This window comes from Ochotona curzoniae, unplaced genomic scaffold (assembly GCF_017591425.1).
Source record: "Ochotona curzoniae isolate NIBS_2020 unplaced genomic scaffold, NIBS_Ocur_1.0 scaffold_3223, whole genome shotgun sequence".
In the NCBI taxonomy this organism is placed as follows: Eukaryota; Metazoa; Chordata; class Mammalia; order Lagomorpha; family Ochotonidae; genus Ochotona; species Ochotona curzoniae.
Window position 1 is genome coordinate 7,373,475 of NW_024467108.1, and position 22,646 is coordinate 7,396,120.

General features: G+C 46.7%; 1 protein-coding gene across 1 annotated transcript in view; it reads right to left on the reverse strand.

Annotated features, from left to right (window-relative positions):
• GAB2 (GRB2 associated binding protein 2) overlaps window positions 1–22,646 on the reverse strand; it is a 186,597-nt gene that overhangs the window by 107,653 nt on the left and 56,298 nt on the right. The window lies entirely within an intron of this gene.

Sequence of the window (22,646 nt, forward strand, 5' to 3'; positions counted from 1 at the left end):
TCCAACTCTCTGCTTACGGCCTGGGAGGGTAGCAGGAGGACGGCCCAAGGCCTTGGGATCCTGCAGCCCATGTTGGAGACTCAGAAGAGGCTCCTACCCTCAACTTTAGAGGGACTCAGCTCCGTCTGTTGTGGCCATTTTGGGAGTGTACCAGTGGATGAAAGATCTCCCCTTTTTCTCTCCTCTTTGTAAATCTGTCCTTCAAATAAATATCTGCTTTTTTTTTTTTACTTATTTATTTTTTTTGCAAAGTCAAATATACAGAGAGGAAGAGCGAGAGGAAGATTTTCCATCCAATGATTCACTCCCCAAGTGACCACAATGGCCACTGCTGCGCCAATCCAAAGCCAGGATTCAGGAACTTCTTCCAGGTCTCCCATGTGGGTGCAAGGGTCTTAAGGCTTTGGGCCGTCCTGGACTGCTTTCCCAGGCCACAAGCAGGGAGCTGGATGGGAAGTGGAGCTGCCAGGACCCATATGGAATCCTGACCTGTGCAAGGTGAGGACTTTAGCTGTTAGGCCACCGTGCCAGGCCCTAAATACGTGTTTTAATGAAGAAAGTATCTGGAGTGGCTTCCACTTACTGCACTGATCTCTGGGTATAAAAGCTTGAGTGACTGGGGCAAGTGCTCAGTCTTGTGAGGACGAGCCAGCCCCATCAGCCCCGAAGTTGATGAGAACCCCATCATCTTTAGACCTGAGCAGCTTTAAATAGTTGCTTCCCTAAGGCTTCAGCTCCCTTAACTTTCAATTATTTCCTCATGTTTGATTGCCAGCTCTTGAGTTTCCCTATAGTCCTATCTACCAATCCCTTGCAGCCCTGTATCCCTGGCCCCACCCCCTCACCACTGCGTCTACCAATCCTTGCAACTTATACTCCCAGCACCCACCCCTATGCTATAAACACGCACTCCCCTCCTTCCTCTCAGTTCTACCCTCTGAGCTGTTCCTGTCCACGGCTTTCTCCTCCCTTGGCTCTCCCTGGTTTCTGCTCTGCTCTCTGCCCCTCTCTCCCTTGGAGCCCCCTCCCATCGTTATGGCAGGAGCCCCTTCTCTTCTTCTCTCTCCACTTTCTCTGCCTTCTCCCCCTTCCCGCTGCCATCTTCCTCTGCCCTGCTTTCTCTCCCTTCCCCACAGCTACCTCTCCAACTGGAATAAAGACCTCCTCTGTGACTTGCTGCGTCTAGCATCATGGGTTAATGGTGAAATTTCTTGACAAGTCTCATAGTTATTAAACTGCAGGACCAATACTCAAGTACATATCTTCTGAATCAAATATTGTACTTTTTTTCCAGAAAAATATTTATTTATTTATTTATTTATTTATTTATTTATTTATTTATTGTTCGAAAAGCAGATATGTAGAGAGAAGGAGAGACAAAGATCTTGTGTCTGGTTCACTCCCCAAGTAGCCACAACAGCCAGAGCTGGGCCTATCTGAAGCCAGGAGTCAGGAGCTTCTTTCTAATCTCTCATGCAGGTGCAAAGTTTTAAGGCTTTGCGCCACCCTCTACTGCTTTCCCAGGACACATGCAGGGAGCTAGATGGAAAGTGTAGCAGGTGGGATACGAACCAGTGCCCCTATGGGTTTCCTAGTGGATGCAAGGTGAGGATTTAGCCACTAGGCTATTGTTCCAGGTCCCAAGTCTTCTATTCTTACTGGACAACAAAGTCAGAATTTCCTCAAATCCCTATCATTTTTAAAAACTAACATTGTACAAACACAAGGAATTGTTGACCTCAGCAAAAAGCTTCTTTCTCCCAGCTTGAAGTCTTCATGCTAAGAGAAACAGTGCTGATGCTGCCCCCGACCTAGAAAGGGAATATGGAGGGCCTGGGCTGGCTCAAATTAGACCAAACTCACAATGGACAAAGCGGGTCGGGAGCAGAGGTGGAGAAGAAACCACAGCGGCTGCCACTGCCGGCTGGCCGCGCCCTCGCCATCACCGTCTGGTCACTGAGGCAGCCCCTTATCTCCACCACTGTTTACAACTTGGAGGACACCATCCGGACCTCTTAAATGAGAGTGTCCACTGGGAAGAGAAACACACACACACACACACACACACACACACACACACGCCCCCTCCACACACAAAAGGACACTTGTGTCAGGCAACTCAAGAGGCTGACATGCAACCAAGGGCTTGCCCCTCCTCCCTCCCCTCCTAGAGAAAGACAAGAAAGCCAGTTTTCTGATTGGGGGGTGGGTACTGGGGGGGCGGTTGGCTGCTAGGAGGATGTCCCAGGGAAGAAAACAAAACCTGACTTGATTCATCCCCAAACTGACACAATGTAGAGAGGAAGACTTCAGGAAATGGGCACATGATGTCCAAGAAAAGATTTCCTGCAAGCAGTTAACGGGAAACTTACATGAAAAGTGGCACTAAAAATATCCCCAAGCTATTGGAAGCCAGTGGCTAGGGCCCCTTTCGTTTTCAAGAAGTGGTGGAGGAAGCTACTAGGCTTGGGACTCCCCCTGCCCATCAGCTTTGTGAAATTAATTTTTAACACTGGCTTCACACTCAGGGAAAAGCCCATTGGGTATGGGCTGCGATTTAAATTTCAATGGAACATTTGTGGAGTCCTCACTGTGTTCTAAGATCTCTGTTCACATAAGTCCTCTAGCACAGAAAGAAGACCATAGGAGCCCAAATGTCTTCACACATGGCCTGATGCAGTATGTGCTGATAGCCCCTGTTGAAGTGAACTGATTGTCAAGGGATGACCAAAGAGTCTAGAAGACTCTGCAGAATTAAAGACTTACACAGAGATGACAACAGGAAATGTATTTTACTTTAAGTAAATAAATAATAGTTGTGACTTAAACAGTAGGGAAACTAAAATGCAACATTAGGAGACAAAGATGTTAGGGAGTGCCACTTCGCTCAGGGCAGAGGCAGGCACATGGAGTTCCCTCTAGACCTAGGGTCTGGGTAAAATGTGCAGTCTGTTTTCAGAGCCCACCTTTCCCTTTTCTTAGACCCACAGAAGCCCAGGGTAACCAGATATCTATTGAGCCATCCAACATCGTCGAGCAATGCTGGAGCCAGAATCTGTTAGTGGGAAAGGCACATGCTCTGAACAGCAGGGCAGGAGGGCCCGGCTTTCTTTGTTTCACAGCCTGCCTAGGTCCCGGGCACAACTTCTGACATGCTCATTGCCCTGCTGCCCCATCAGGACCCTCCCCATCGCGTGACTTAACAATTCTACCACCCATACATTTTGGGCCTCAATTACAAAAGAACATTTTATCACCATCCTCCTCTAAACTCAGACATATAAAGATATGTCCTTCTTCCAGGATTATAGTGAATCATTTGAAGCCAGAGACCTTTCACGGGCCTGTTTTTTATACTTAGTGGGAGCCAGATGTGCAGGCACACTGGACAACACAATGTAGGTGGTCCTTGCATCCAGGGAGACGGAGCAGGGAATGTAATGAGTTTGCAGCGCTGGGAAGCTAAGACTTTCTTTTGTTGTAACATCTCATGCGTGTTTATGTAGCTGCTGCTCTTTGCTGCTGACTTTTTGGGAGTATTGGATGCAGCTGAACACTCCTTCTTTAAACACTTCTCCTAAACTGTTCAGATGATCTGATTTCACGGTTTCCTTCCTCTGAGCTTCTTTTTGCCCTTGATAGGGATCCTTTTTTTTTTATTATTATTTTTTTTTATTATTTTGTTATTGGAAAGGCGGATGTACAGAGAGGAGAGACAGAGAGGAAGATCTTCCATCCGATGATTCACTCCCCAAGTGAGCGCAACGGGTCGATACTACGCCGATCCGAAGCCAGGAGCCTCTTCCGGGTCTCCCACGCGGGTGCAGGTTCCCAAAGCTTTGGGCCGTCCTCGACTGCTTTCCCAGGCCACAGGCAGGGAGCTGGAAGGGAAGCAGGGCTGCCGGGATTAGAACCGGCGCCCATATGGGATCCCGAGCATGCAAGGCGAGGACCTTTAACCACTTGCGCCACCGCGCCGGGCCCGATAGGGATCCTTTTAAGGCATTCATCCTCATCTTTCTCTTACTCTGCACATCACACTTCTTCCACTCTACACAGTGTTCCTAGCCTTACACCTCCGGAGTACATTTTAGGACAACTGAGAAATAATGAGTTTAAAAAACCTGATACCTTCATCTCCACTAGGGTTTTTGCTCCTATTCTGTATTACATTATGGAGGAAGGACTACTCACTGGCAAGCAGATTTCCAAAACCTTAATGAATTGCTTCACAATACATACAGATGATTTTGCGTTTCGTTTTGTCTGTGAATGCCTGCACACGGTCTATTTTAGACTTTGGAAACAGGAGTAGCACAGGTGGCATTTCGCTTACCATATTTCGACCACAGCCATTATTAAAAGTTAAAAAAAAAGGATAGAAATAAAAATTATGAGAAAATTAAATAGTCAAAGCATACAAAAAGCATGTTAGGAAGTTTTGAAATTAGTTAGGTATTTGAGCAGTCAGAAACGAAACAAAACTGCGTATTAAATGGATTAATGACCTAATGCATTTAAACCGACCTAAAATATTTAGCAATTATTCTTATTTTTATTTTTAAAAGTCAGGATTATATTACAGAGAAGAAACAAATGGGATTCAATTGCTCAGAAATCTGTGATAACTCTAGCATCTACATTTCACGGTGGGTTTTTGACCATAGCAGGAACAGGTAACAGTGGTGAAAGAATTTTAGACCGAAAATCAGCTTTGCTACCAAATGCTCCTTCCTAAGTGTTTCTTTAATACTTTTCAGTCATGGGCCCGGGTTCTAATCCCAGCAGCTCCACTTCCCATCCAGCTCCTTGCCTGTAGCCTGAGAAAGCAGTCGAGGACGGCCCAAAGCCTTGGAACCCTGCACCCGCATGGGAGACCTGGAGGAAATTCCTGGCTCCTGGCCTTGGACTGGTGTAGTAGCAGCCATTGTGGTCACTTAGGGAGTGAATCATCAGACAGAAGATCTTCCTCTTTGTCTCTCTGTCTCGCCTCCTCTTTGTATATCCGACTTTGCAATAAAAATAAATAAATCTTTAAAAATAATAATAATGGCCAATTTTAAGACCCTTCTATGTTCTTAGCATTCAATCTTAGCAGAAGATCAGATAACCCATCATGTTTTAGCATGGATTATGGTCAATAGGTTTAGTGTCCTTATTCAATACTATTTGCTTTTTAAGCCAAGACCTGAAAAGAAAGAAAGGAAGTGGTAGAATCTGCAAAACGCATCAGAGAAGCTACTTGGCAAGAGTTTTCTTTTTGCTGCAGTCTCAGATACAACAGTGAGGGGTCAGGAGGCTCAGTCCTGTTTGACGTGAGGGCCAGGAGAAGCACCTGGCCCAGTGCTTGAGATGCTGCTTGGGACACCTACATCCTCTATCCAAACACCTGGCTTCACATTTCTGCACTCCTTCCAGCCCAGCTTCCTGCTAGTGTGCATCCGCGCAGGCAGCAGGTGAGGGCAGCTCAGTAACTGGAGTCCCTGTCACTCACCTGGGAGCCCCAGAATGAGTTCCAATCTTGGCCCTGGTCTTGTCCACCCGCAGCTCTTGTGGTGGACATTTGGGGAGTAAACCAGGAAATGGAAGACTGTTCTATCTTCCTTCTCCACATTGCAAACAAAATGAAAAGAAATAGTAAAACATAAGACAAATTTCCCACAGCTAAATCAGAATCCAGGAAGTGGGTATTTGCCATAGTTGCTGAGACAGCTTGGTATGCCCAAATCCCAAAATCACAGTGTCTGGGTTTGAGAACTGACTGCAGTTCAAATTCTAGCCTCCTGCTAAAGAGTCTGGGAGACAACACAAATCAAGTCCATTGGTCCCTGTCAACCCATGTAAGAGTTCCAGACTGAGTTCCAGGTTCCTGACTTCAGCCTGGTCCAACCACAGCTACTGCAGATGCACTTAGGGAACGAACCAGCAGATGGGCCGTTTCTTTGCCTATCTCTGTCACCTTCTCTCTCTTTGTCCCTCCCCCTTCTTCATCTTTCAAATAAAATGAAAACAGATAGATGAATAACATTTCAAAAGACTTAAGTAAGAAGAGGATGGAAAAATAATAATAAAAAAAGAGAAATGGATTAATAGGCTTCATTCCTTGACCATCCATATCACTCTCTTTAGGGGAAAAGGCAAGGAGGCAGAAGTTACAGAAAGAATGATGGAATGTTGCACAACAAAAACAAAAAATTGAATTCTCCCCCAAGAAAAGAATCATTCTAATCATTCCCTTGCAACTCCCCTACCTCAAAATTCAGACAACAATGAGAAACACAGAAAGCTTTTGTCAAAAAATGTTGAGTTCCTCCTAACATTCTATAAAGCATATATTATTTTTTTTTAAGATTTTAAAAATTTTTATTGGAAAGCCAGATATACAGAGAGAAACGGAGAGGAAGATCTTCTGTCCGATGACTCACTCCCCAAGTGGCCGCAATGGCTAGAACTGAGCCAAGCTGAAGCCAGGAGCCAGGAGCCAGGAGCTTCTTCCAGGTCTCCCACACAGGTGCAGGGTCCCATGGCTTCGGGCTGTACTCGACTGCCTTCCCAGGCCATAAGCAGGGAGCTGGATGGGAAGCAGGGCTGCCGGGATTAGAACTGGCGCCCACATGGAATCCCAGGCGTGCAAAGCGAGGACTTTAACCATTAAGCTATGGTGCCAGGCCTAAGGCATACATTATATAGCTCTTACAATTAAGGAGTTGTGAAAGATCTGACCCGGCAATTGCAATTACCAGTGTGGGCATAGGGTAATGTGGGTGACAAACTGAGCCAGATCCTGTACTGGCAAGCACACAAAAGAATCAGGTCTGGTGGCTGGCGCGATGGCCTAGCGACTAGTTTCCTCACCTTGAATGAGCTGAGATTCCATATGGATGCCAGTTCCAATCCCGGCAGCTCCGCTTCCCATCCAGCTCCCTACTTGTGGCCTGGGAAAGCAGTCTAGGACGGCCCAAAGCCTTGGGATCCTGCACCTGTGTTGGGAGACCCGGAAGAAGTTCCTGGCTCCTGGCTTCGGATTGGCGCAGCACAGGCAGATGCAGTCACTTGGGGAGTGAACCACTGGACAGAAATCTTCCTTTCTGTCTCTCCTCCTCTTTGTATATCTGACTTTGCAATAAAAATAAAATAAATCTTTTTAAAAAAGCAGTTCTGGGATCACCTCAGATGAGGTCTCCTTTGGAATGCCTGCCAACTGTACCATTGGACTCCTACCATGGAGAGAATTGCAGGATTCGGGGAATGACCGTGCAGTGCCTGTGTCAGAACTGGGCTTCCTCAGTGGCTTAGATGGAGCAGTAGACAGCACACCCAGATGCACATGGAGGATATGGCAGTCCACTGGGGCCTGCAAAGGACACCTGGTACCACAGCAGAGGGAGGAGGAGGACAGAAAAAAATCGGGCAACTACCATAGCCGAGTATTGACAGCAAATATCTGGGCAAATGGAGACTGTAAGGTGGATTATGTCAGCCAATGGGCATTGGAAGGATTTCCTTATCCTTGGAGCAATGAGTTGGATAGCACTCCATTCAAGTGGAACCCTTGCAGCAGGGCCCACATCGGGTACTCTGGGATGGCATCAGTGGCCATTCCCCATTCCTGGGTACTGAGGCTATCGGAAGGCCAGGTAAGGCATTTCCCCTTACCTCCCCGCTTCCTCCAGACACTGGAAGAAGAAAAAGAAAACTTGGAAACAATGGTCTCACCCACTTTCCCCTAACCCTTGATCCTTCCCACCCTGATCAACTATGTAAATATCATCAGAAATAAAAATTTTAAAAATTTAAGGAGTGCCCAAAGCCAGCTAAGAAGCTTTGTGTACTTTAAAAAAAAAATGAAGCAACAAATAAGCAGCATTAGTAATATGAGGAGTACAGAGGGATGAACAACTGTTAAATCTCTGGGTGGTCTGGGAGGGTTCTGTAAGCAACAGACCTGGGGCTGGGCCAAGGCAACAGGAAGCCTGCGACTATTCAGTCCTTCATGCTTGGCCCTTCTTCTCTGCATTGATCATCAAGGACTTCTAAATCATAGCCACCATCAGCTTCCTTACAGATACACAGGCGGTCCATAAAAATGTAGTATTTGAACTTTCAGAAGGGGACAATGAAGTAAGATCTCCATCAAAATCATCACTACCATTTCAATACTATTTAATATTCATTCAAAGATGTATCAGACACTGAGCTATCAGCTAAACAACATAACACCTATTGAAAATCCGTCCCTTCTTTGTTTACCTTCATTATGAACCCCAGGAAGGCTGAGTGTTCACTCCCCCAGTTTTTTTTTCTAAATTAGAGGTGCCCTCATGTCACAGTTCTGAAGAGAAGGACAAAAGTAGAAATCTTCTGGAGGTTCTTGGGGGAAATTCTTGACTTAATTACTACCATGAGGCTGAAAGCCAATGTTCTGGAGAGCTGGCTGGGAAGATAGAACAAGTGACCTTGAGCATAACACTAAGTCTCCCTCGACTTAGGGTGGGGAACGTCCGGCCCGTGGGCTGGATAAGGCCCACGAAATCATTTGCTCTGGCCTTGCCAAGGCAACCACAGGCAGGACTTGAAATAAATCTACGGCAGGCTAATTTTTAAGCTGATAATTGTGTGTGGCCCACATTAAGATGTTATAAATATACAAATGGCCCTTGGCATAAAAACTTTCTCCACCCCCGCGTCTAGAACTCCTGCTTATCTCAGATGTCTTGTTATATGAGAAAAACAAACTATTTTAACATTATCAATCAGCTTTTCGCTTATATAAACTCAAAGTATTCTTGAGATAAATACAATGTGTTTAGTCAAGGTTATAAAGTAGGTAGGTGACAGGCCATGTCTGACAGATCCAAAGCCTCAACTCTGTAACTGCTGTAGCAGCAAGGCTTCCAGTTGCTCTGCTTCTGCTCTAGCTCCCTGATAATGCGCCTAGGAAAGGCACAGAAGACGGACCCCGTACTTGAGCTTCTGACAGCCATGTGGCAGACCAGGAAGGAATCCCAGGCTCTTGGCTTTGCTTTATCCCAGCCCCAGCTGTTGCAGTTGTTTTGGGGGTGTACCAGTGGTTTGAAGATTTTTTTCCTGTATTTACCTCTCACTCCATCTTTCAAATAAAATAAGCATACAGGGGGACGGGCTAAGCTTCATATTCCAGTTACTCCACTTCCTTTTCAGCTCTCTGCTTGTGGCCTGGGAAGGCAGCAGAGGATGGCCCAAAGCCTTGGGACCCTGCACCCACAGAGGGAGACACAGAAGACCCTGGCTTCTGGCTTCACATTGGCTCAGCTCTGCCCATTGTGGTCACTTGGGGAATGAACCGGCAGATGGAAGGTCCTTCTCTCTGCCTCTCCTTCTCTCTGTAAATCTGCCTTTCCAATAAAAAAAAAATAAATCTTAAAACAATCTGCAGTTTCACTAGCTCTCAGGCTAGGGACAAAGGGCCTTGCATTGGTTATTGCCTCATACTTCTTTTCTTCACAAATATATCCCCTTCTCATGCTCTGAATTCCCTTCAAATTTGAAATTCAGAAGAAAATTAACATTTGTATACAGAAAAATATTTTTGCACCCATCCAGGCTTTAAAATGGTTACAAAAAGGCCCTGCCATTTTTTTTTCATATATAAACATCAAGTGTCATTTCAACAGAACAAACATGTGAGAACATGCAGTATTTGTCTTTTTCACTCAACACAATGTTCTCCAGTTGCATCCATTTTGCTACAAATAGAACTTCATTCTTTTTTATTGCTAAATAATATTCCATTGTGTGTGTGTGTATATATATATATATATATATATATATATATATATATATATATATATCACATTGTCAAAATCCATTCATTTGATAATGGACCTTTTGTTACTTTTTCTTATAACACATATTTTGTATGGGAACTTCTTGAAGACTCTACACTGTAAACACAGGGAGTTATACTTGGAGAAATAAAAATTCCATCTGACAGTTTTGAGTTTTTCCAGCCTTTTGTTTACTCTCTAGAGAACGCTCTCAGTTGACCTGCTGTGAACCCCTCCTGAAGCCAAAGGTCTTCACTATACGTCGTCATTGTTCCCTCACTCTGCTCCCTGGGTACTGAAATTACGGTCCTCCTTCAAGGCCTACCAGAAATGTCACCTCATCCAGCCGATTACCCTTGACCTTTTGCACAGAATGCACGCTCCTCCTCATGTACACTTCCAAAAGATGTGTATGCTAGCTTCAACGAACGGCTTTATCTCCAACTCTAACATCTTCCAAACAGACGAAGTTCCGAGGCCAGGGTCCCCATGAACACCCTCCTAGCACAGCTTGTGTACCTAACACAAGGAGAAGGCGTTCTGACATTTATGGAGATGAATTAATGAAAACACTGTTTTCAGTGTGCTTTTGTATACATTTGTTCGGGGCAGGACTGCCCTAATTTTAAAACCAAGAAGACACAGTCTCAGAAAAGAAGCCAGATTTTCCGCAGAAGTTGAGCTAAAAGGCCCCAGGAATCGGAATACCTCTTGGGAAACTGCTCTCATTTTGTATTAACATACTGAGAACACACATTTGGGGGGAATCACTTTTCCAATGTTTAACAGGAGTTTTAGCAGATTAATAAAATTGGAATCGGGATGTTTATTTCTAAAACTCCATCCTAAGGAAATAGCCAGAGGCAGACAGATGTGTGTGAATGTGATGTCATCCTATTGTTCAAAATAAAATTGAGGGCCGGCAGGATGGTTCAGAGGCTAAAATCCTCGCTTTGCATGCCTGGGATCCCATATGGGCACCGGTTTGTGTCCCGGCGGCCCCCGCTTCCCATCCAGCTGCCTGCTTGTGGCCTGGGAAAGCAGAAGGGGTAGTGCAATTCTGGCAATGACCCTTGGGCACTGGGGTCATTGCTGCACTAATGACAAAACGCAAACCAATATTCCCCACAAAATCAGGGCTGAAGTGACCCCTGCTTCAACTTCCGTCTCAAAGGGGGATGTAAAACTCCCTTGTGAGTCTCCTCATGGTTCTTCTTCCTCTGTAGTTCTCTCCTTCACGTCTGTCTTTCCACTTCACAGGGAAGGGAAGCCTGTGACCAAGGCTTCCTGGAATAGAGGCCATCAAAATTACTTTCTATACGTGGCTGCTGTGTTCCTTCCCTGGTTGTCGGCAAATCTACCATTTTTGGTGGCCCGTATGGGGAGCTGGGTCATTAAGCCACTCCCACTAGTGGGGTTGAGGCTTTCCCCTCTCTGGCCTCTGGACCACCACGGAAGCTAAGCGCCCCTCTGGGACAAGCCCCCTCCTGTTCCGGGGAGTCCCTATCATTTTCTTTTGGACTGCCAAATCGTGCACACACCAGTTCACCTTTGTTTCAGATCCTTCTGGAGCTGAGAGGCGTCTCACTGCACTGGTCAAATTCACATTTCGGAGCCCTAGGCAAGTCTGGAGACATCAGGCTCGTGGGCCTGTTCTCTCCTCATCCAGGAACCGAGCTTCCCGCCTAGTGTGGATTTCGAGGTGTGGGACACCTTCCCGAATTCGACACAGGCACAGGGCACTTCATCAGAACAGAATGGGTGCCATCGGATTGGCCAGCGGAGGAGATGTATAATGTTACTATTCTCATAGATTTGGACAATTTCTGCCATCGCCACAGCAAATAACCTGAGATTCTGTATGTTTTAGCATTCTGGGAACCTTGCTTGTGTCTTTCCGTTTGGTCTGGTTGTTCTGTCCCCCAGATTCTAACTAAAGCCCCATTCACATCTATCTCTTCCTCTCCATGTCTCAATTCTTGGGACCTTCCTCTGTATCTTCCACCTGGAGGGACGCCATGTTCCTAGGGTCCCCTCTTCTCCACTTCCTGCGCCCATGCCATCTTACCTTTTCCCCTCTCTCCCTTCTAGCTCCCTTTGTCTGAAGGTCTCTGTTTGCCCTCCCCACTGGAGATCTGAGTTCCATGATCACCTCTTTAGACTTCAACTTCGATTACTTGTGAAGAAAATGTATCCAGCGTGGCGGAGTGGCCTAGCTGCTAAAGTCCTCACCTTGAACGCACCAGCATCCCATATGGGCACCAGTTCTAATCCTGGCAGCTCCATTTCCCATCCAGCTCCCTGCTTGTGGCCTGAGAAAGCAGTCGAGGACAGCCCAAAGCTTTGGGACCCTGCACCCGTGTGGGATCCCGGAAGAAGTTCCTGGATCCTGGCTTCGGATCAGCATAGCACCGGCCGTTGTGCTCACTTGGGGAGTGAATCAACGGACGGGAAGATCTTCTTCTCTGTCTCTCCTCCTCTCTGTATATCTGGCTTTCCAAGAAATAAATAAAAATCCTTAAAAAAAAAAAAAAAAAAGAAAGAAAGAAAATGCTTCATAGACTCTCAGCCATTGCTGACCCCACTTGCTGCTTCAGATTAACAGTAGTCCACTATTGTTGTAGGTAATGGGTGAGTGTAATCCCACCTCCCATGGTTACCCTCCCTGAAAACCCGAGTTTGCCCTAAACCCCTCACCTTGGGTTCTGTACCTTCTAGCTAGGCTAGAAATTTCAAAGCCCCTTAAAGAGTCGCCACTTGGCTGCCTCCAAAAATTCTCAAAACCAGACACACACAATGTGGTTTAGGTTCAACATGAATTAGTCAGTGATTGAATTTGGCCTCCAAATTCCCCATACTGGATAACTAACATTGCTGCAATGGCAAACAGTCAGAGACTTCTTGTGTTTATTTTTCTCCATTTTCACCCGACTGTCACTCTCTGATTCTTTGACTTAACCCCGATAATGCCCCCTCCTCTCACCCAGCTACCTCAGGACTGAAATTCTCTTTAGCTCTGTTGCAGCAGCTGTAGAGCTTGTCCATTTTAAACAGTTTTTTCCCCTCTTTTGCCGATCCCCCTCACCCCTTCAAAAAACCTGTTACTTGCCAAACTTGTTCTGTAACTTGACTTTATATATCCGGTATAGAGTTGTTCTAATCCACTGTTAAATTATTCCTGAACATGACATAAACCCATGTGCTTTTAACACTTATTTTCCAGGTTAAAGCATTTTGCAGAATGATTGGGAAGTCATGAAATCAAAGTTTTGAGAGGAATACATCTTGAGTGATTTATATGTGATATAATTAATCATGGTCTTTAAAGTATTGTACACTGCTTTTAAAAAAATTTTATCGGGCCTGGTGCAGTGGCGCAGTGGTTAAGGTCCTCGCCTTGCATGCCCGGGATCCCATATGGGCGCCGGTTCTACCCCAGCAGCCCCACTTCCCTTCCAGCTCCCTGCCTGTGGCCCGGGAAGGCAGTCCAGGACGGCCCAAAGCTTTGGGACCCTGCACCCGCGTGGGAGACCCGGAAGAGGCTCCTGGCTTCGGATCGGCATAGCATCGGCCATTGCACTCACTTGGGGAGTGAATCATCGGACGGAAGATCTTCCTCTCTGTCTCTCCTCTCTGTATATCCGCCTTTCCAATAAAAAAAAATAATAAAAATAAAATCTTTTTTAAAAAATTAAAAAAAAATTTATCACTAACAGCTGGAATTAGTCTGATCCTCTGGGTCCGGCACAGTGGCCTAGCAGCTAAAGTCCTCACCTTGAACACGCCAGGATCCCATATAGCTGCCGGTTCTAATCCTGACAGCACTGCTTCCCATCCAGCATCCTCAGCATCCTGCTTGTGGCCCGGGAGAGCAGTGAGGATGGGCCCAAAGATAAGAAACAGAGGGCTGGATCTTCAGAGACAACAACATTATTCTCTAATCTCATGATGTCCTGTCCCTCCTCACTGATATTCACAACTATCATGTGGATTCATTATTCTGTCTTTTTACCCAATTATTCTCATGCCCAAATAAGCGCAGACTTTTCAAATTTATGCTTCATGCTCAACTTGCTCTATTGTCTCCTCACAGGGAGTACTTAAACCAAGAGTGTCTACTCACCAACTCAGAGGTCACCAAGCGGGTCGGTGGAGGCATTCCCAATGGCCAAGGCACCATCAGCAGTGGTGGCGGAGACTACTTAAACACGTTGTTCCCAGGTTTGGTTTGCCTCTATCCACCCAGTCTGACAATGGGCTGGCCTTCATTTCACAGGTCACCCAACAGGTTTCGGGAAGCCTCACGCATCACCAGGACCACCTCATAAAGTTATCCTTAGAGCTCAGATCCTCGTGGGTGGATTTACTCCTCTGGGCCCTCACGCGCATCAGGGCCGTCCCTCACAAGCCCCTTGGATTGAACCCGTTTGAACTGATGTATGGCCAACCCTTCCTAGTTACCCACCAGTTCCTACAAAGTCTCCTCCCTTGGCTAACTATTTACCTCATCTGACTCTCATCTGCAAGCTTCTCTGAGAACATGCAGACTGGTGCCTCCTGTGTTCTGACCTGAACTTGTCCATGGACCCTAATGCCTTTCCCTAACCGGGAAACTTGGTTCTGCTCAAGACTCTTCATCCAGACTCCAGCTGCAGTGGACTGGACCTCACACGGTGATCCTCACCACACCCACTGCAACCAAACTTCTTGGCCACACCTCCTGGTACCATCTCTCCTATCTCAACCTTTCCAAGCTTCTACCCCATCTCAGTGGGAGGTCCAACAGACAGGGCCTACTACACTAAACTTTAAACGCCAAGATGGCTCCTGTGCCTCTGCTCCTACTAATAATTCTCCTCTGCCTTCCATAACTAAACAGACTCAGTAATTTGCACAATTCAGTCAGTAACTCCGGTCTCAATATCTGGGGATCCCCACTCATGTCATGGTTTATTCCATTGCTCACTCCACTAGTAATTATAGGTCTCTTATTAACTATTGGCCCTTGTTTGCCAAGGTTCATTCAGGAAAAAATCCATAAAGCCTCATGGACTACCTTCAACCAAATGCTGTACCACCACTACACTCCAGTGCCCATGGAACCTCTTCCGGACCTCACCTAGGGACAATGCCCCCTTCAGCAGGAAATAACTAGATTGACTTCACTGCCCTCTTTCCTATTACCAAGAGGCTGGAATGATAGTTACCATGGTGACCGGAGGAGAGTGGAGTCAGGTCTCAGGCTACAACCTGGAAGGAACGGGGGAATTCTGGCACGCCCCTCAGGCAACAGGGGTCACTGCAGCACCAATGACATAACACAAGCCTACATTCCCCGTGAAAAGGGCTGAAGCGACGCTTGTTTCAACTTGCGTGTCAAGAGAGTGGAGAGTTAAAACTCCCTTTCATGTCCCTTCGTGGCTCCTTTTGTTTCTCTGTAGCTCTCTTCTTCACGTCTGTCTTTCCACTACATGAGGCCGGGAAGCCCATGATCAAGGTTCCCTGCAATAAAGGCCATCAAAATTATTTTCTATACGTGGCCGATGTGTTCCTTCTCTGGTGGTCAGCGAATCTAACAGTTAAGATATTCACATTTCGCATTTATGAGCCTGGGTTCTATTTTCGGGTTCTGATGCCAGCAGCCTGCAAACGCAGAACCAAGGAGCAACAGTGATGCCTCCAGTAACTCGGATTTCTGCTACCTACTTGGGAAATGGGACTGCATTCCTGGTCCCTGGCTATGATTGTGGCCCAACCAGTGCACACACTGGAGAGTGAATTAGTGGGTGGGAGCCCTCTCTCTGTCTTTCAAATAAATAAACTGGGGCTGGCATGGTAGCACATCTGGCTAATCTGCCTTGCGGTGTCAGTATCCCGTATGAGTGGTAGTTAGTATCCTGATTGCCCCACTTCCAATCCAGCTCCCTGCTTGTGGCCTGGGAAAGCAGTCGAGGACAGCCCAGGGCTTTGGGACCCTGTACCTGCCTGGGAGACCTGGAACAGGCACCTGGCTTCGGATTGGCTCAGCTCCAGCAGTTGCGGCTGCTTGGGGAGTAAACCATTGGAAGCAAGATCTTCCTCTCTGTATATCTGCCTTTCCAATAAAAATAAATAAATCTTAAAAAAAAAAAAAAAAGAATGCACAGGCTTGAAAACAGTAACCGAGCATTGCTCGGCACCCTTGCTGGGCCAAGGGCAGGCAGACACAAGCCTTCCAGGCAGACATGGAAAGGGAGAGAAGTTAAGGGCAACTAGAAGGCATGTAACTGGGAGACACTGAAAGACACTCATCGTACCAGGTGACAAACTGATATTTAGATTTTGAAAGAGGAAGGAATCCTCTGCAAAAACATTCACAGGTTCCCTATTCTGCCCTACAAGCATGTCTGTGTCAGGCAGACAGTCTTTGTTTCCTTGTCCTTTCCTGACTAACTCCTGTGCCCCTAAGATAAGCTTGTCGATGGCAAGTAACGGCATCACTGACAGCCAACTTTGCTTGCAGAGATCCAGGCCAAACTACTTGACAGCTGCGAGGGAAAGAACGGGCAGAATAACAGCAAGACTTCACCTCAACGGCTGGGCCGGGCAAGCAGAGCGCCCAGATCTACCAGAGGTGCCTGAAACAGGCCTCTGTGCTTAAATATATATACATTAAATATAAATTATTAAGATACGTATTTAAATATTTATATTTAAATGTTTATATGTATATATCTCCTTTCTAGGTCTCCAACAACCTCTCATTCAACTGAATAGCTCATTTCCTTACTCTTCACAAAGGGATCTAATAAGAGAGAACATACACTTGGGTCAGACATTGTACAGACATTCCATGATAAACCCATGAAGTACTTGTTATTTCCATTTTATGGGCAAGGAAGTCCAACTTCCCAGAGGTTGAATGTTGCTCTAGCTATGTAAATAGTGGAGCCAGGTTCTAGCCCAGGTCCTTTGCAGCCCGAGTCCCACACGCCTGCCCTCTCCGACTCCGTGTCTCACAGAAGGAAAGACGGGAATGCGTGGCAGTGAATCACCAAAGCTACTCCGTGCAGAGGGGTCCAGACTGCTCTCTCCACATAGCTCCCAACAAAGCATTCCTGCTAAGACTCAGAGACACTCAGAGTGACAAGTGTGAACAGCTTTAAACAGGCCATGTTTTTCAAAGAGGTGCTTCCATGTCAAAGGGCAGAGGCCTCCTCCCACATGATGCTGTGTGAGCCTTAAGAGGAGTTTCATAGAAAAGACTATTTAGGGAGACTGGGTGGGGCTTCTCCCTTTACCTCCCCCATTACCCCAGATACAGAAAAAAAAATGTGTGGAAATGATAGTCTTACCCACTTTCCTGTAGCCCTTGAGCCTTTATGCCCTAATTAACTATGTAAAGATTGTCAGAAACATAATAAAAGACTATTTACCTAGTGTGATCACAACACATAGGACAACCCAGAGTGGGTGGAGAGAGAGGACAGAGAGGGAGAAGAGGAAGATGGACTCATTGATTTTCCAGAAATAAAAGCAGTAGGGCTGGGCCATCCAGCTGGGGTCTCCGGACTCGCTCTCTGTGTGGTCACTTAACCTGGTGCTCCTGAAGGACCAGATGGCAAATGTAGGAAGAACTCAGAAACACATTCGTTACTGAAAACACGAGAACACCGTATTCACAGCTTGGGGGATCTAAGGCACCAGCAAAGGGCCCCACAAGAAAGCCCCGGTGTGCCTACCAACATCCATGCTGTGGGTAATGCCCTAAGATTGAGTTTGGAGAAAATGAATATGTTTCACAACAGCAAGGGCCACACGCTCACATCCTCCTGAAATACAACTGTGCATTTATTCCAACAAAGGTTTTATTTATTTGAGAGAGAGAGAGAGAATTAATCTTCCATAGTTCACTAGTTCATTCCCCAAACTGTAGCAACAGCTGGAGCTGTGTGGGTCTGAAGTCAAGAGCTTTACCCAGGTCTCCCGCATTGGTTCAGGGGCCCAAGCACTTGAGCCATCCTTCAATGGCTCCCAAGTACACTAGTAGCACCAAGACTGGAAGTGGAACAACAGGAAATCAAACGGGTGCCTACATAGGATGCCAGGCCTGCAGGTGGCAGCTTAACCTGCTATATATCAGCACTGGCACCCAGCTGGATATTTTTAAGGTAGATCTGTACTGAACATGGATAATTTAGCGTGAGTGTGATAAAGCAGAGAGAATATAAACTTTGGAATTAGACAATCCTGGGTGGAATCCGGACTTATGATTTGTGCAAATTAATCTTTGAGTCTAGTTTTCTTCAATAACATGGGGATAAGGGGGGCATGCATTTGGCAAAGCAGTCAAAACATTGCCCGGCTTGCTTGCAACTCATATTAGAACACCTGGGTTCAAGTCCTGGCTCTACTTCTAATTCATGATGCTAGTTTCTGGCCAGGGCGGGGCCTAAAAGGCAGCAGGTAAGGCTCAAGTAGTCAGGTTCCTGCCACCCACCTAGGAGACCAACACTGAGGTCATGGCTCCTGGTTCAGCTCTACCTATGGTAGGCATCTGTCGAGTGAACCAGCAAAAGGAGATCTTTCGTCTATCTCTCAGCCTTGCAAAACTAAAAATTCTAGAAGAAAAAAACAAAAGAGAAATCTTTGTAGCATGGAAGTAAACCAAAAGAAGAAAAAACTATAAAAGAAAATCAGAAAACATGGACTTCAGCATTCAAGGCCTTTTGCTCCTCCGGTGATACCACTAAGGAAAAGAAAAAGGCATGCCACAGACTGGGAGAACATAGTCATATAATTTTATAAAATGGAAGAAGGTTTTTAAATATTACTATTTATAAAGAATTGCTTGGGCCAGGCAGAGTAGCCTAGTGGCTAAAGTCCTCAATTTGCATTTCTTGGATTCCTTATGGGTACCAGTTCGTATTCTACCTATTCCACTTCCCTTCCAGCCTGGAGGCCTGGGAAGGCAGTCGAGGACGGCCCAAAGCCTTGGGACCCTGTACCTGCATGGGAGACCCAGAAGAAGCTCCTGGCTCTTGGCTTTGGTTCTGTACAGCTCTGGCCATTGCAGCCACTTGGGAAGTGAACCAGTGGATGGAGACGATATTTCTCTGTGTCTCCTTCTCTCTGTGAATCTGACTTTAACATAAGTCTTTAACTAAAAAAAAAAAAAAAAAAAAAATTCTATCCAGAAAGCAGTGGCAATTGGCCCAGGTACTTCCAACCCCGCCCAAGCATGTGGGAGATCTGCAGTAGGCCTGTCCTAGTCCCAAAACATTAAAGCTATGAGGGGAGTGAACTAATAAAAGAATTCTGTCCCTCCCCTCCCTGTAATTTTCATTTCAAAAAAAAAAAAAATCTTAGGAAAGGCGGGGCAGGGGCTGGAGGCATGATAGCCTAGTAGCTAAATCCTCATCCTGCATACTCTGGGATCTTTTACGGGCGCTGGTTTGTGTCCAGGCTGCTCTATTTCCCATTCAGCTCCCTGTTTGAGGCCTGGAAAAGCAGTAGAGGATTACACCAAAGCTTTGGGACTTTGGGGCCACATGGGAAACCCAGAAGAAGCTGTGGGTTCTGGGCTCCTGGCTCCTGATTGGCTCAGCTCTGGCCACTGCAGCCACTAGGAAAGTGAACTGGCGAATTGAAGATCTTTCTCTCTGTGTCTCCTTCTCTCTGTAAGTCTGCTTTCAAAAAAAAAAATCTCAAAAAATAATTTCATCAAAAATTACCTGGATGGCAAACTCAGTCAAATGTGGCCTCAATGAGGAGCTGGAATCAGACTGAGTATGATAGACTTTAAGGACAATGCTGGGCCCGGCTCAACAACGTAGTGGTTAAAGTCCTCACCTTGCACGTGCGAGGATCCCATACGGGTGTCAGTTGTAATCCCCATGGCCCTGCTTCCTATCCAGCTCCTTGCTTGTGGCCTGGGAAAGCAGTCGAGGACAGCCCAAAGCCTTGGGACCCTGTACCTGCATGGGAGACCTGGAGGAGGTTCCTGGCTCCTGGCTTCAGATTGGTACAGTACCAGCTGTTGCGATCACTTGGGGAGTGAATGATGGGATGGATGATCTTCCTCTCTGTCTCTCCTCTCTATATATCTGACTTTCCAATAAAAATAAGTCAATCTTTTAAAAATAAAAAAAGGACAATGCTATGAGATTTCCAATGCTGTTCAGGGATGCTCTGAAAGACAAAGTCGGGATGGCCCGAGTGAGGAAGACTTCCTGTGGATCTTCCTCATCAACTGGAGAAGCCTTCCTTAGTTAAGAGCATTCGGCTGTGTTTTCCAGATGGGCCTGGGGGTGACCACACCTCTGTCTGTGGGGCCCACAGAATCCTCTCACTTGGCTCCAGCATCAGCTGGTATTTTGCTAACTCTTGGCCCCACTGTATTTACCCACCCACTGGTTTCTCAGAGAAATGAAGCCAAAATATCTTGGCTGCACAGGCGAATGGATCACAGATGACAGAGGTGAAACAAAGAAACAAAAACAAAAAAGTTCTGGAATATGCTTCTTTTTAAAGGCAAAAACAAATGGTACCCTTCACGTTTTTATTCTCTTTGTCTGCAGAAACAATCTGCTGTCTGCATCTTCATTCATCACCACGCACAAAGTTAGGCAAGCAGGCCACGCTGAAAGTTTAAGTCAACTGTCTGCCTCGTTCGGACCAGCTGCGGCCCATCTCCCCCGAAGCCAGGCCCTGTCAAGCAGCACTGGGCTTGAGCTGCACAAACTGCTCCTTGCTGAGAAAGGCCAGAGTGAGGCTCTGGATTGTGGGGCAAGGAGCGAGGGGAGCTGCAGAAGGGGACCAGAGCTGTGGACCAAGACTAAAGCGATCTGGCCTCTAGGACTAACTGGTCCTCTGCGAAAACTGGCAAGTCAGCTTCCCATCACGTCTCTCAGCTTTCAGCACAAACCCTGTGATTCGGATCAAAGCAATGTTCTTCCTCATACCCTTAGGATCTCCCTGGCTTCCTCCCAGAGCCTTGCTCTGCCTCATGCTTCTGCCTCAGCAGCCGAGCCTCACTTTCTGCTATCAGCAAACCAGGCAGCTACGAATGATAAATACCAAATAAAGACTTTAAAAGCGCCATGGATCCTGATTGAGTGTCACTGTCAGGGCTCAGACATGTTCGGGCAGGCTGCGCTGGGTCCCGCCAGCCAGGGCGGAGGCTTCCCGCCAGCTCCTCTGATCCCCTCTCGGCACAGGTTTCCCCATTCACTACAGGAACATGTGCTTTTGTGCTCATCAACGAAAGCCTCCTCCCCACGCTGTGCTCCGCCAGACTGTTTCTGGGAAGCAACTCTGGAAAACAAATTCCCTAGACATTCTACCACAGGCTGTGAGAGGAAGACAGATGTGTGGGGGCCCCCAAGGGAACCCGCCCACTCTCCTTGGTGTCCAGGGTTGTCCTGAGGGTGGTGGAGGGGAGCTGCGGAAGAGGCTTTTAGAAGAAACAGAGGACTGGGACTTGTGTGTCACAAACAACTGAGCTGGGTCAGCTCAAAACCAGGCAGGGCCCGGGCCTAGCCACTGCTTCAGCCCTTCAGTTCAGTGCCGGTATTAGGAAACGGCCTTTGACATTAAGAACGAAAAGCTCTCCTTTTTTGTTTTGAAAAAAGAAACGGTTGTTCCTAAAATTATTATTTTTAAATAATTTATTTATTTTTATTGGAAAGGCAGATTTACAGAGAGAAGGAGAAACAGAAAGATCTTCCATTCACTGTTTCACTTCACAAGTGGCCTCAACAGCCGGAACCCATATGGCTGCTGGTTTGTGTCCAGACTGTTCCACTTCCCGTCCAGTTCCCTGTCTGTGGCCAGGGAAACCAGTCGAGGACGGCCCAAAGCCTCAGGATCCTGCATCCTTAGGGGGAGACGTAGAGGAAGCTCCTGGCTTCAGATCGGCTCAGCTTTGGCCATTACGGCCACTCGGGGAATGAACCAGCAGATGGAAGACCTTTGTCTCGCCTTCTCTTTGTAAATCTGCTTTTCCAAAAAAATCAAAAAAGCGGATCTGGCACAAGGGTTGGGACCCAGGTTGAGAGCTCTACCAGGGCAGCACCATCATCTTTTTTCTTTCTCGGGGTAACAGGGCCACATGCAGCACTATTAATGATGGATGCTATGGAGGGAATCAAGAAGGAACAAGAAACTAAGGACTGCCAATACTCAAACCAGGGGCACCACCCAAATCCCATCACCCTCCATGCAAACCAACAACAAGGCTCAACACTTGGCCCACCACCCTTCCTCAAGCAGGGAAGCCTCACTCTCCCATACACTGAGGAGGACCACGGGGTGCTGCAGCCCCACCCCACACCCTTGGCAAGGATGAACCCAGCCTGGATGGCAGCAGGTCTCCCTCATGAAGTTGTCTGCACTTATGTCTCCCTTTGCCTTTCAACTAATGCTGCTTTTCTGTAGTTCACCTCTACCCATGTCCCCTTGTTGTATTCTTACAGGTAGGAACACAAGAAAGAGCCTGTAGCAAGGCTAGCCAGGAGTGTCTCTGAATCCAGCTGGGGGCTCTTGATCCCCACAACACAGTGCCTATTGATTCCCAGTCTGGGAGTCACGGTATCCATGTTGTTCACAGATGACTGTACCCTTAGTGTGACTCAGTAGGTTGGAGTGGCTGCTCAGCAGTTTATCTCATGGGCTCTAATTCAATGATCTCATTAACTTCTGGTGCTTCATTTACAATTTTTCCATGGAAGATCCTCACATTGTACACTTTTTTCTGCTTTGCTTAGTGGAGTTGTGTTGTGCCGGTTTTTTGAAACCCCCAGATAATCATCAAGTCTCAAGTCGGTGCTGAGGCAAAAAGGTGGTTTATTCAGGTTAGCC